This window comes from Pipistrellus kuhlii, unplaced genomic scaffold (assembly GCF_014108245.1).
Source record: "Pipistrellus kuhlii isolate mPipKuh1 unplaced genomic scaffold, mPipKuh1.p scaffold_m20_p_3, whole genome shotgun sequence".
Classification (NCBI taxonomy): domain Eukaryota; kingdom Metazoa; phylum Chordata; class Mammalia; order Chiroptera; family Vespertilionidae; genus Pipistrellus; species Pipistrellus kuhlii.
This window is the reverse complement of record NW_023425529.1, coordinates 100,089,984-100,105,747: the sequence shown is the minus strand read 5'-3', so window position 1 is coordinate 100,105,747 and position 15,764 is coordinate 100,089,984. Positions and strand designations below refer to the sequence as shown.

Below are 15,764 nucleotides of genomic sequence, written 5' to 3'. Positions count from 1 at the left end.
AAATTAGTACACACCCCTTCCAGAACCATCATCTGGATTGTCACCAAAGTCTTGACCAGTATCGGAGTCTCACATCCAACCTCTCCCTAACATACTCCATCCTGCCGCCAGAGAGTCAGACTACACTACCAACCTACTCATTCCTCTGCTGAGTGCCCTGCAGTGGCTCCCCATATTAGTAAGATCTGCTGCATGAAAAATGGCTTGGGAGGTTGTTTTTAAGAGCAGAATCTATGTCCTCAGGTGACTCTGGAGTGAATCATCCTTGGGCATATTTTCATTAGCATTATTGTAAGGAATGAGGTCCAAACTCAACTGAGCACAGAAGTGAGGGGAATTTGCTGTTGTCCTAATAATCTCACCTCAGGCAAACTCACCTATTTATGAGTCCCTGAGAATGGCCCTGCATTGGTCCCTAATGTCCTCCCTGCCCAAAGACCTCCTCTTTGCCTGTACTACCTAGTTGAACTCCTTGAGATAAATTGATCTAAACCAATTTGCTCAGGCACAATCTTTTTGGCAGGTAAAGGGAGTCCCCATACCCCAAATTCTTACAATGTGATGATGAAATCAGTTCTCAAGACCAATTTCTGCCACATATGACTATCCTTTTTTCAAACGCATTTTAGCAAGTAAGCATAAGACCTCTCTCCTGTGAGCTTGAGAGGTCCAGGACCTTTGGAGGTGATCTGCCAATCATCTTCCCTAGAAGGTACACTGGAAGAAGACACACCAATATTGGACAAGCATGCACCTATCAATATTATTCTTGTAATGCAACCAGCAATGAAAATCTTCCAAAGCTTCATTTAGGTATCAAACCTTGGGCACAATTCTAAAAGCACAGTTAAATTTTGGTTCTCAAAAGCCTGCCATCGAGAACAACATGGTTCTCAACAAAGTAGTTCATGGGGAAAAATGTCTAGGTTGTAGAACAAAACTTTGGTTTTCAACCTGACACTCTTTCATGCCACTTCAGCATGACAAAAAGCATCTCTCAGGCAACAAAGAATAGAATGTTTTTTTGTTTTTTGTTTTTTTAAAAAAATATATTTTATTGATTTTGTACAGAGAGGAAGGGAGAGAGACAGAGAGCCAGAAACATCGATGAGAGAGAGAGTCATCGATCAGCTGCCTCTTGCACACCCCCCACTGGGGATATGCCCGCAACCAAGGTACATGCCCTTGACCAGAATCGAACCCAGGACCTTTCAGTCCCCAAGCCGACGCTCTATTCATTGAGCCAAACCGGTCTCGGCGAGAATGTTTTTGTTGATGGCAAAATTGAGGATTAGCACAATTTTAAAACATAAAAAGGCTATCAAGAATGCTGATGTTGCTAAGGGTGTGAAAGTGTTCACAAAATCACAGACAATTGAAGAGGTGGAAAAACTGTTGTTGATTTGGATAAATGAAAAGCAATTAGCCAGTGACAGCATTCTAGGGTATGAAAAAGCAAAGATGCTGCACACTGACCTTCTGAAAAACACTCCTGGAAGGAGTGTGAAGTGATTTAAGGCTAGGAGAGGGTGTCCAATAAATTATTTTAAATAAGTGTTTATTTCAATATTAAACCAAACATTAGACATGCACTATATATAAGAAAGGGGGGAAAAAGAAGAAGAAAGAAAGGTTTAAACAGGGAATCATTTGTGGGTCTGGAATGGATTAATTAAATTTACATTATTTTTAATGGGAAAAAATGATTCAGTTTTCAAACAAATCACTTCCTGAGCAGCCTTCCTGAACAAATAAAGTGCAAGAACTGAGGTTTTACTGTACCGCATAGACTAAAAGCCACAGTAGATCTGTACACTCTAATTATGGACTTCTGGAAAGGTCTCTGAAATACTGTAGTCATTGTATATTGAATTCACATTTAGGGTGTCCAAAAAAATGTATGCATATGCTTTGAATAATTATAAAGCCAGTGTTTATTAAAATACATTTCATTTTCATAATTGAGCTATCAGCTGTTAAAGTTTTTATTTATTTTTGGGGGGACACCTTGTTTATTAAATACCACTAACTTAATCAATAAAAGACCATTTATATTGTCCATTATGTTAATTAAGAAGCCAATAATTACACCATTTTTAGTATACACTACTTTAATAAAGCTTCTGACTTCCTTTGCTTTAAGGAAGCTGGAGTCTGGGCCTTATCATTACATTGAGAACTTTCTGATTAAATAATCTGAAGTATCAATTTCTGACCAGGGCAACTGACTGACCACTAGAATTCAGTATAAATATTGTAGCACATACTATCACCTTGTCTATACTGCATATTTTAAAGTAAATTACAACCTCATAGCACTTCTTTCTACTAATTGTTATAGACTCAGTTCAAGTGTTTCTTCCTGTGTGAGGCCTTGCCTGCCCACTGGGTTAGCTTTCACACACCTGGCATGGCCTTGTCACCTCACGGACTAGTGCATTGCCCTCGTATACTTGCCTCTCCTCCCTGGCGACTGTGAGCTTCTTAGACAATGGAAAGATTTACCTTGTATCATTAAAACAGTATCTTTAAGTATATTGTCAATAAATGTAGTTTTGCTGAATGTTTAGATAAACAGATAAATACCAGACCTCTGGATAAAGTGACAAAGTTGGCTGGGATGCTCAGGAGCCTACCAACTCCCCTCTTCCTACTACCATTGGGGCCCTGAGGCTTCAGGTTGTCCTCTCCCACCCCACACTATGGTCCCTCCAGAGAGCTCTGTGCTTCAAGTACCACCACAGGGATGACCCTTTACAAGCCAGATTCAAGAAATCATTAATTATAGCATAACATTCTCATAGCTACAAAAGAAGGAATAAATTGCTGCTCTTATCCACAGCCATCCATTGGAAGAAAAGGGAATTGACACATGTTTTGGGGTTGGAGCTTCTGGGATTCTGGCTCCTCTCTCTGGAAAGAACTTGTTAATTTCCTCGTCAGTTAAAATGGGGATGATGATGCCTACAGTAAATGTTGTTTTGGAGATCAAAATTCATAGCATCTGTTCAGCACCTTGTGGAGTGTCTGGCTCTCATCAGAGTTCAGCAGATGGTCACTGCCTTCTACATCTCATGAACATGTCTCATTTTCATCTGCTTGGACCCCTTTTCCAGTTATCTGCTATGTACCTTTGAGGGAAAAACTTTCCCTCCATTTCCTGTAATGTAATTTACTGGGATCAGATCCCTGGGACCTCCTAGACTCAGACCTATCTAACCATGTGACCTCCATCTGGAGACTTTAGTGATTGGTCAGGGATAAGTCTACCAGAGCCTTTCCCTGAATTTTTATATTCTGAAGTGAGGGAGAAAAGTCTTCTCCTTCCTGGTGTCACTAACCTGTCACTAAGAAACCAGGGTCTGTTAGCAACCACATTCCCCATTGTGTAGAGAAAGCCTGTCTGCAATAGTGAGAATAAAGCCATAAGAAATGAAGCAACATGTACTGAGGCTCAGTTTTCTAGGTGTACAATACATAGAGCCCTTGTACAGATTTCATGCTTTGCAAATCATGAGGTATTCCATAAACATGAGCCATTACCACCAAATGAGAGCACCTCAGGCACCAGATTAAGTGCATTCGGGACATGGCCAAAACTTACAGGAGAGGCTGGGATTTTTTTTTTTTAATGAAATTTAAGCTCTCTCTGAGAGAGACTGAACCTGCAGCTTCCTGCTACCACATGTAGACACAAATTAGGATTTGAACTCTGTTTAGCACCTACTAAGAAGGAAAGATTTTGTTCGGTTTAATTCTGTTCTTTGGTAATGCCTCTTCTCAGCACAGAAACAAAATCAGGAAGCCAGTCAATGCCATTGGGAGAGCCAGCTGATCACAGGGCCTTCTCAAATCATTCTTCTGGTTAATGAAATGTTTTCTCTGTTTGTGCCACCGCCTGGTAGGGAAAGCTTGTTTAAAAGCTTGGATGCCTCTGTATAGACTTCTCTCTTTTTTGGAGCCAAAGATTCCTACAGAAACCAAGGGGCTTCTGCCACTGCAGGCTAGACCAGTCTGAGCCAGCACTTCTTTTTAGAAGGTGACTATAAGAAGGTCAAGTTCTCCATGCTGGGGGAGGCCTAGGGATGACAAGCCATGAGCCTGAGGAGAGAATCTTCAGCCCAATGTTTTTGATGGGTTGCAGAGTTCATCTGGTCTCTCTTTGCCCTATTAGGAAGCTGATGACCAGAGAGGTTATAGGAGTAAGTGACAGAGTTTCCATCCTGTTCCCCTCTCCTCCAACCAACACTTAGAACAGCCAGAGACGGGAGAGAGACTGGGGACCCTAGGTAGGGTTGAGAGTGGAGGTGGAGAGTTTGGGTTGATAAAGGCCCTAGTTATGCACTACTAGTGTCACCAGGTGTAGGTGGCCGTGGTCCGTGGCATTTCCTTGTAATTATACTAATGCTTCCCAAGCCTGATCTGAAAGTCCAAGATAAACATACCATTAGTCTAAAGTGAAACCAGACAAAAAGACCAAAGACTGAGCTTGTCCTAAAGTTGACATGGCCCAATTATTTTTATTCTGAGATTATGTCTTTTGTGTGTACTACATATTTCCTTTCTAATGAAATTATGGAAACCAAGTCAATCATTTTTCATGTCTTTTCTGATCAGTTAAAATCTGTGTCTGAAATTTTTTTTAAATGTTGCTGATTCCTGAAAACACTCTCAACTTAGACCTGACATCTGCCTTCAGGAAGAGAGTGACCCCAAATCCTGGAAAAGGAGATCCCAAGGCCCAGAGGCCAAAGTTGGGCATGAACCAAAGGTACTGAATTTTTGCTCAAAATCAAATCAAACCAAACCAAACTAAGGCTTCCTCTCTGACCAGGTGGTGAAACAGCACTGAGATCCAAATTTGTGTCTGCCTAAGAAAGTGGGAAGCCACTGGCTCAGCCTCATGCACTGCTGCTCCTGTTAGAGCCTTGTGTCTTCCCACCCTTGTCCAGTCTTGCAAGGTCTGGAAGGGGCTTGCAGAGCCTGGAAGTTGAAAGGCGACAAATATCTGAAAGAGAAGAAGTCCCGATGGCCTTGATGAAGGTGTCTCCCCTCCACTTACAATCAAAGAAAGCCAGTTCCAGATAATTAGAACACCAGTGATTTTTTGGTATGGTATTTGAAACCCTCTTCTGTTTCAGGCTGTATAGTGGGAACTTGAATTCCCTGAATATCCTTCCCCAGTGAAACAATTAGAATCTTAGGTCAAATACAGAAACCATAGCTTAAATATATGGCTGAAAAGAAAAGATTCCCCAGAGGCGAAACACATGGTGAAAGTGGGAAGCCTGAGTCACCTGCAAAAGCTTTGGGGATGAAGAGATTGTGTAGCAAAGATAATGGCCCAGTGTGTGGCCCGGTGCACCTTTACCCCAATGACCAGCAAGTGTTGGTTCTCATTGTGGTCATGATTATTGCAGGGTTTTATGCCTGCTGATTTGTTGTTTTTACTTTGCTTTGTTTTGTGTGACAAAGAAAGCAGCCTTTTGCTTCCTCATAGAGATGGAGTAGTTAAAATAACTACCTGAGGGTGTGGATAGTGACACTGACAAACCACACATGACTGTGTAGCAGGTATTTACAAATGGAGAACAATAGAAGCTATGGAGAAAAGCAATTATGCTAACCAAAAGAATGACTGTGTTGCTGTGATTGAACAACAAATTAGTTTTGAGCTTCCTGGCAGGCTAGCCAAAAATGAAAGTAGAGAAGCATAATCGTATCTCTAGTGACTTATTGTTATTAACTAGAGGCCTGGTGCATGAAATTCATGCACTTGGATGGGGGGGGGGGTCCCCTCAGACTAGCCTGCACCCTCTTGCAGTCCAGGATCCTCCGGGGGATGTCCACCTGTCGGCTTAGGCCCATTCCCTACCAGAAACAGGCCTAAGCTGACAGTTGGAAATCCCTCACCCAGTCCAGGACCTCTTGCTCCTTACTGCCCAATTGCTTGCTGCTCCTTACCACTCAGCTCACTGCTCCTTAGCACTGCCATGGAGGCAGGAGAGGCTCCTGCCACCACCACTGTGCTCACCAGCCATGAGCCCTATCTCTCTGTGTATTTGTCTGTGGGCCAACTGCTCTCTTCCTTCTCATTTGGGGCGAGCAGCATGTGAGGGCAGAGCGTGCTGTTGTGGAACGCAGAGGGCTGCCCGGAGCTGAGGGGAGTGGCCGAGCCCACAGGATGAGAGGTGGAAATGGAGGATGCTATCTCACCCAACTCTGGGGCGGGCTGGTCTTCATCTGCCTGACCCCACCCAGGGAGCAGGGTTTCCGCCTCTCTATTCTCCATCCTTCCATCTGTGACACCTGTCTCCCCCAAAGTGAGTTCAGCTAAATCCCTGAATGTAAAAGGGCACAGGGTCAGGGGGCCTCCACTCCAGTGCCCCCCGATTCCCCACAACAGGACCTGGTCGACAGGACCAGATCTCAGGACAGTGGCCACAGCTTCAGAACATAGATCTGTTTCAAGAAAAGCTGGGAATGCAGACTTTCATGAGCCCCTATTCCAAAAGGTAGCAGTTTATTCACATTGTGGCAAAGACACCTTCAAGAGTAACAAGTGGGTAAAGTCAGGGCCAAGCCAGGCCATTTCCTCATCCAATCTCTCTGATGCACACATGTAGAGGGCCCACTGGGAAGGCACATGGACATTTCTTTAAATTGTCAGCTGAGAGCTTGAGGAAGATGGCGACCGAACAGTCGGACTTGTTCTGACTCTGGTCCCAGAACAGACAAAAGTAGCGTCTGAGCAGCTCAGGGAATGTTGATTGGCAGCTGAGGGGCAGCGGAGTTGGGAAGGTAGGGAGCTGTCCGCTGGACAGGATTTCCTGGCCGGGTGGCCAGCACTGCCGCGGTGGCGGAGGTGGCAGCGAGCTGAGGGCTGCGGCTCGGGGGCTCCGCCACCTTACCAGGAAAGGAGTAGCTTCTCTGAGGCCTGGAAAACTCCAGCGGAGAGGTCCATTGAGCAGCTGAGAAGCCCAAATCAGCGCAGACATGTGGATTCAAGGGAGTTTTTCGGTCACCCACGGAAAGGTCAGAGTTTGTGGGGATAGCCTGAGGTTTCCTGGTCCCGCGGAGCAGGCAGCCATAGCCGGAGCTCCGGCGAGGCCCTGCCTCCACTGTAGGGGGGAGCGCCTGCTGAGCTGAGCACAAAGAAGGCTGCAGCGACACCTAGTGCTGGGTTTGATGTAAGCTTCCCCAGAAGCGGGATTTAAAAAAAAAAAAAAAAAAAAAAAAACGCCAGGGGACACGGGACAGAGTGTTAAGAATTGTGGCTGTCCTGCCAAGAGCGGAACATCTGGACACCTTGGCGCCTGATCCCCTTCACCCCCTAGCTTCGGAATACTAGGGAAGGACTGCACAGTTGGGCATATCCTAGAAATTGCAGGGGGAAATTGCCTTCCTGGAAACAAGGGATCGGAACCAGAAGAGATAGTCTGGGAGCCAGCTGGCACCCTGCCAGCTAAAGCCATAGAGAAAGAAGGCCAGAGCAACCAAAAAGACTGGGAGGTCAAACCGGAAACACTGACACCTAAGAGCTGATTTACAAACCGCCCCCCCCTTTTTTTTTCTTTTCTTTTTTCTTTTAATTAATCAAAAATAAATGGACACTAATAACTAAGATATAGCCTACTTAAAATTAAGGATTACCTTACAAAACTGAGGTGCAGTGGAATGCTGGGAACTGCAAGACTGTCTGATCCGAGAATCAGGCGTGCCAAATACATTAACTGAGGAAGTGAATGACCACTACTGGACATTTTTATGCTAATTTTACTATTCTTTATTTTATTTTCATTTTTTACATCTTTTATTTAATTTTCATTTTTTCATATCTTTTACTTAAGAAATAATTTTTTTTCTTTTTTCCTTACTTGATTTTACCTTTTCAATTATTACATTTTTCAATCTCTATCATCATTATTACTACTGCTATTTGGAAATTTTTGTTTCTTTTCTTTCTTTTTTTTCTTTTTTTTTTTTTTTTCTTTCCTCTCCAGTACCATTTTATTTTTTCTTTATTTTACATTGGGAGTAACCTTCATTCTATTTTAATCTCTACTATAGCATCATTCAACCCTATCTCAATTCAACCTTTACATCATCACTCTCTTACTAAACTTTACCCTTTAGTCTACAGTTTATCCTATCCCTTTCCAGGTTTAGTTTTTCCTCTACTCTTTCTGTATACCCCCTGCTAAAGCTCTCACTATACTTATAGACCTAAGTTCCAACCCCTGATCCAAGTGTATAAATACCAATCTCTGCACTATATTATCTAGTTAAAAAAACAAAACAAAACTGTTCTCCCCTCTATCCTTTTTGCATTGTTTGTGTGAAGGTTGATTATTGTGAATTTTTATGCTTTTTAGTGAAATTGTTATGCTTATTCCTGTATTATTATTGTTGCTTTGTATTTTTTTTAAATCCCCTGTTTTTGTTTGTTTCTTTTACTTCTGTATATCATAGCCTTACTTAATAATAGTGGATATTGTAGTTTGTATTAATCTCCAAGTATTGTTACTGGCATTGGCTGGGTTCAGAGGTTGTTCTAGGGCAATTTTCTCCACATATTATATAGTTTGTTTCCCATTTCTCTTTTAGTTTGCTTCTTCCCTCTCTCTCTCTCTCTCTCTCTCTCTCTCTCTCTCTTTTCTTTTTTCCCCTGTTTTCCAACTTCATTTTGTCATTACTTTTTTTCTTCTTTTCTATCTCTTTATCCCTCTTTTTTTTATTTACTTGATTTTTTTTTAATTTTAATTTTAAATTTTTTTTTAATTTCTCTTTGTTTTATTTTTACCTTTCTTCCTTCTCTTCTATCCCATAAGTTGCCTTTCTCTAGTGGTCACCTTTATTAGAGGTTATTAATATTGTAAATACATTCCTGTTAAGTGCCTCTTGTGTTGTACCTGGTATTGTTGTATTTTGTACCTTTAAATCAACGCAGGAGAAGGAACACCACATAACCAGACATCCTGAAAAGAGAGGCCATGGGGAGACAAAAACATAGTCCGCAAGTGAAAGAAAAGCAGGCATCACCAGAAAAGGAAGTTAGCGAGTCAGAGGCAAGCAGCCTGTCAGAGCAAGAATTCAGAGTAATGATCATAGATGGCTAAAAAGAATGGAAGAGAAATTTGACAATAACCAAGAAGAAATGAGGAAGAACCACGAGGAACTGAAGAAGAACCAAGAAGAAATGAAAAATGACATCGCTACCATGAAGAACTCAATAGAAAGCATCAAGAGTAGACTAGATGAAGCAGAGGACCGCATGAGTGAGCTAGAAGATAAGATGGAAAAAAATACCCAAGTAGAGCAACTTCTAGAAAAAAAGATTAAAAAGCAGGAGGAGAGCCTACGGGAGCTTTGGGACAATACAAAACAAAATAATATTCGAATAATAGGGGTCCCAGAAGGAAAGGAAACTGAGGAAGACATGGAAAAAGTATTTCAAGAAATAATGACAGAAAACTTTCCTGAAATAGAGAAGAAAAAAACCACACAAATCCAAGATGCTCGCAGAGGCCCAAGCAAAATGAATCCCAGAAGACAGACTCCAAGGCACATTATAATTAAATTGGCAAACAACATCGACAAAGTAAGAATCTTAAAAGCAGCCAGAGAGAGACAGAAAGTTACATACAAAGGAACCCCCATCAGACTAGCAACTGATTTCTCAACAGAAACTTATCAGGCCAGAAGGGAATGGGATGAAATATACAAAGTCATGCAAAGGAAGGGTCTGAATCCAAGAATACTGTACCCAGCAAGGCTATCAATCAAAATTGAAGGGGAAATCAGGAGCTTCACAGACAAAAAAAGACTGAAGGAATTTATCTCCACCAAACCAGCAATGCAAGAAATGCTAAAGGGTCTACTGTAAAAATAAAGAAATAAGAAGTGAAGAAGGAACACGGGTATAGAAGAAAAATGGCATCAAATGAGCACCTATCAATAATAACCTTAAATGTAAATGGATTAAATGCTCCAATCAAAGACATAGGGTAACAGATAGGATAAGAAAACAAGACCCATACATCTGTTGTCTACAAGAAACCCACCTCAGAAAAAGAGATGCACACAGAATGAGGGTGAAGGGATGGAAAAAAGTTTTCCAGGCAAATGGAAATGAAAAAAAAGCTGGAGTAGCAATACTTATATCTGACAAATTAGATCTCAGAGTGAAGGACATAATAAGAGATAATGAAGGCCACTTCATAATACTAAAGGGAACAATCCAACAAGAAGAAATAACCCTGGTAAATATATATGCATCCAATACAGGAGCAACCAAATACATTAAAAAACTGCTGGAGGACATTAAGAGAGAGATTAATAGCAATACAATCATAGTAGGAGATTTTAATACCCCACTATCACCCTTCGACAAATCATCTAAACAAAAAATCAGCAAAAAAATATCAATCCTAAATGACTCACTAGACCAGATGGAATTAATTGACATCTTCAGAACACTGCACCCCAAAGCCACAGAATATACATTCTTCTCAAGTGCACATGGGACATTCTCAAAGATAGACCACATTTTGGGACATAGGCAAAGTCTCTTCAAATTCAAGAAGATAGAAATCATATCAAGTATCTTCTCAGACCATAATGGCATAAAACTGGAAATTAACTTAAATAAAAATAATCCAAAGAAATCAAACACATGGAGACTAAACAGCATGCTATTAAACAAGGATTGGGTTACCAGAGAAATCAAGGAAGAAATTAAAAACATCCTGGAAACAAATGACAATGAAAACACAACAATCCAAAATCTATGGGACACAGCAAAAGCAGTTTTGAGAGGGAAGTTCATATCCTTACAAGCCTATTGCAAAAAACTAGAAAAAAGGGTAACAGATGATCTAACCCTACAACTCAAAGAGTTAGAAAAGGAGCAACAAGAAAAGCCCAGTGTAAGCAGAAGGAAGGAAATATCAAAAATCAGAGCACAGATAAACGACATAGAGACCAAAAAAACAATACATAAGATCAACAAAACCAAGAGCTGGTTCTTTGAAAGAATAAACAAGATAGATGGACCTCTAGCCAGGCTAACCAAGAAACAAAGAGAGAGGACCCAAATAAACAAAATCAGAAATGAAAGAGGTGAAATAACAACAGACCCCACCGAAATACAACAGATTGTTACAAAATACTACGAACAACTCTATGGCAACAAACTGAACAACCTGGAGGAAATGGACATATTCCTAGAAAAATACAAACTTCCAAAACTCAATCAGGAAGAATCTAAAAATCTCAATAGACCAGTGTCTTGAGAAGAAATTGAAACAGTCATCAAAAAGCTTCCAGCAAACAAAAGCCCAGGGCCAGATGGCTTCACAGGAGAGTTTTACCAAACATTCAAGGAAGAACTAAAACCTATCCTCCTCAGACTATTCAAAAAAATCCAAGAGGAAGGAATACTTCCAAACTCCTTCTATGAAGCCAGCATCACCCTAATACCAAAACCAGATAAAGACAACTCAATGAAAGAGAATTACAGGCCAATATCCCTCATGAACGTAGATGCCAAAATCCTCAACAAAATTATAGCAAATCGTCTCCAGAAGAACATCACAAAGATCATACACCTTGACCAAGTAGGATTTATTCCAGGAATGCAAGGATGGTACAATATCCGCAAATCAATGAATGTGATACATCACATAAACAAATTGAAAGATAAAAATCATATAGTCATATCAATTGATGCAGAAAAAGCATTTGATAAAATCCAACACCCTTTCCTGATAAAAACTCTTAACAAGGTGGGAGTACAAGGATCATACCTCAAAATAATAAAAGCTATATATGATAAACCCACAGCCAACATTATACTCAATGGGCAAAAACTAAAACCATTCCCTCTAAGAAAAGGAACAAGACAGGGATGCCCACTCTCTCCACTCCTGTTTGACATAGTACTGGAAGTACTAGCCATTGCAATTAGACAAGAGGAGGAAATAAAAGGCATCCAAATTGGAAAAGAAGAAGTAAAGTTATCCTTATTTGCAGATGACATGATATTGTACATAAAAAACCCAAAAGACTCCATTAAAAAACTAATTGACTTAATAAATGAATTTGGCAATGTAGCAGGATACAAAATTAATGCCAAGAAATCCATGGCATTTCTATACACCAACAGTGAAACTACAGAAACAGAGACTAAAAAAGCAATTCCATTTACCATCTCACCAAAAAAATTAAGATACCTAGGAATAAATTTAACTAAGGAAGTAAAGGACCTATATGCAGAAAACTACACGACACTGAAAAAAAGAGATAGAGGAAGATGTAAGGAGATGGAAGAATGTACCATGTTCATGGATTGGTAGAATCAACATCATCAAAATGTCCATACTTCCTAAAGCAATCTATAGGTTCAATGCCCTCCCCATTAAAATACCAACGGCATATTTCACTGACCTAGAAAGAACTCTCCAAAAGTTCATTTGGAACAATAAAAGACCCCGAATAGCCACAGCAATCCTGAGAAAGAAGGGTAAAGTAGGAGGGATCTCAATACCAGACTTCAAACTGTATTACAAAGCCACTGTTCTCAAAACAGTCTGGTACTGGCACAAGAACAGACATATAGATCAATGGAATAGAATTGAGAACCCAGATATCAACCCAAATCACTATGCTCAATTAATATTTGACAAAGGAGGCACGAATATACAATGGAGTCAAGACAGTCTCTTCAATAAATGGTGTTGGGAAAATTGGACAGACACATGCAAAAGAATGAAACTAGATCACCAACTTACACCTTACACAAAAATAAACTCAAAATGGATGCAGGACTTAAACATCAGACAGGAAACCATAAAAATACTAGAAGCATCCACAGGCAGCAAAATCTCAGACGTATGCCAAAAGACCTTCTTCACTGATACTGCCCCTAGGGCAATGGAAGCTAAAGAGAAAATAAACAAATGGGACTACATCAAAATAAAAAGCTTTTTTACAGCAAAAGAAACCATCAACAAAACAACAAGAAAGCCCACGGTGTGGGAGAACATATTTGCTAATAACACCACTGATAAAGGTTTAATCTCCAACATCTACAGACAGCTGATACAACTAAATAAAAGGAATGTGAATGATCCAATTAAGAAATGGGCAATGGACCTAAATAGAATATTTTCAAAAGAAGACAGAAGGAAGGCCAAAAGGCACATGAAAACATGCTCAAAGTCACTAATTATCCGAGAGATGCAAATCAAAACAACAATGCGGTATCATCTCATACCTGTCAGAATGGCCAACATCAACAAATCAACAAACGACAAGTGTTGGCGAGGTTGCGGAGAAAAAGGAACCCTCGTGCACTGCTGGTGGGAATGCAGACTGGTGCAACCACTGTGGAGAACAGTGTGGAATTTCCTCAAAAAACTGAAAATGGAACTCCCATTTGATCCAGTAATCCCACTCCTAGGAATATATCCCAAGAAACTAGAAACACCAATCAGAAAGGATATATGCACCCCTATGTTCATAGCAGCACAATCTACAATAGCCAGAATTTGGAAACAGCCTAGGTGCCCGTCAGCAGATGATTGGATCCAAAAGCCATGGTACATCTACACAATGGAATACTATGCTGCCATAAAAAAGAAGGAATTCTCATCATTTGCAGCAACCTGGATGGAATTGGAGAACATCATGCTGAGTGAAATAAGCCAATCAATGAAAGAGAAACACCACATGACCTCACTCATTTGTGGATAATAAATATCATTATAAACTAATGAACCAAAAGATAGATACAGAGACAGTAAAGCAACAAGCAGATTGTCAAATTTTAGTGGGGAGGAGAGGAGGATCTGGGGGAGATAATAGATCAACTGAAGGACTTGTATACATGCATATAAGTACAACCAATGAACATAAAGCTCTGGGGAGGGAGGGGATGGGTGGGAGGGAGGGAGGGGGGAAAATAAAATAAAATTTAAAAAAATATATATAAATATTTCAAATAAAAAAAATAAAATAAATAAAAAAATAAAAAATTTAAACGAGCTAAAAAAAAACATAAAGAAATAAACAAATTGTCAGCTGAGCACTGGCAGAGTTGTGTCCCTGGATACATCCTCCCCCCCGCCCCCCCCAGCCCCCCGCACCACCACCCAAGAAGGCGATGGGTATTATTCAGTTCTGACTACTTACTTTTGTCCAGGTATTGGCAGGGGCGGGACTAGATATGTAAATCCAGTAATGTTAAGGCCTACTTAAGAATGCAAATAAGCTCCTTTGACCCTATAAAATGAACTGCTGTGTAGATCAGGGTTCTTGCTGCCTCTCCATCAGAGAGAATGGTGTCCACCTAGCTTCCAGCTTTATAAATCTATTTCTGTGTCTTGCTCTCTTTCTTTCTTTACTTTCTTAATCCCCAGCTCCTCCACTCAGTAACCATACTGTTTCCATTTTCATGATGGACGCAGAAAAGAGATAAACACCCCTCCACACACATGGACAGAACCAAGTCTCAGCTCTTCATAGGACACTTCTGGGTTTTTTTAACCCTATAGGACAGTAGTCTGTCTCCATTCTTATTCTTTGGGATTTTTTTCATCATCAGATAAAAAGATACATACATTGGGGCGATCCTCTCAATATACAATATTCCAGTTGCACCCATGTGGTGATGACAAATGAGGAGCAGGGAATTCTGAAAACTAAAGCAATGACAGAGATGTTAAGCCTTTCCTTCATACATCTGACAACCCTCCTCAGGCAGCCTGCAGGCTGGGTGTCTGCTGGACCTTTACTATTTGTTTACTATTTGATGTCCTGCCCTGTGTGCCATGCCCCAGCCCTGGAGCACAGGGGGTGTCTGGGCACACCCCTCCCCAAACTGGGAGGGTCCCCGCTGTGCTTCCACCTCTTTGGGAAACTTTGATTTTCCAGCTCTATCCCCACGAGAGAGCCATAGTGGCACTGGATCCCTTTCCTTTTTTCAAAAGTGCCCTGAAAAGTGCAAAAACAGCTATGCCAGGAAGGGTTTGCTCAAGTTCAGCAAGAGTTTGTGATTTCCAAAGGCACATTGAACAGTTTTCTCTTACCCCATTTGTGGGAGTGTAATCTGAAAACCAATGGACTAAACAAAGAGAAGTACTTTCTGCAGGGAGCTCTGGGCCCCAAGTTTGAAGGCTGTTCCCCTTGGCCACCTCGCTGGCCAGGGCCCAAGGCCCAGTCATTTGGTCATCCCTAACTGCCCCACCCTGCTGGCTTGGTGGCCCCATGCGATCTCCTGTTCAGTCATCTGTTCCAGTCGTTTAGGATGTGACGATGTGACGACCCCTGGGTTTTTATATATTAGGACTAGTGGCCTGGTGCATGAAATCTGCACAGGGCGGGTGACGGGGGGGTGGTGTCTCTAAGCCTGACCTACATCCTTTTCAATCTGAGACCCCTGTGGGATCAGGCCTAAACTGGCAGTTGGTCAACCCCCTCATAATCCAGGACTGCTGCTCCTAACTGCTCACCTGCCTGCCTGCTTGATCACCCCTAACCACTCTGCCTGCTGGCCTGCTCACCCCAAATGCCCCCCCCACTGCCAGCCTGATAACCCTCAACTGCCTTCCCCTCCTAGCCTGATCATCCCTAACTGCCTCTGCCTTGGCCCCACCACCATAGCTTTCTATGGAAGGACTTTGGGAAGGCCTCATGGTCTAATTAGCATATTACCCTTTTATTAATATAGATAAGATATGACATACTGCCATAACTATAATATA

The 15,764-nt window shown here is 41.3% G+C and overlaps 1 long non-coding RNA gene across 1 annotated transcript; it reads right to left on the bottom strand.

The window, feature by feature from the left end:
* Window positions 1-6,509: 6,509 nt before the first annotated feature.
* Window positions 6,510-14,622, bottom strand: LOC118729026. The gene is made up of 3 exons (XR_004991107.2): window positions 14,492-14,622; window positions 14,044-14,046; window positions 6,510-6,609 (listed from the first exon to the last, which is right to left on the bottom strand). It is a non-coding gene; the product is annotated as an uncharacterized LOC118729026 (long non-coding RNA).
* Between the last annotated feature and the right edge of the window lie 1,142 nt (window positions 14,623-15,764).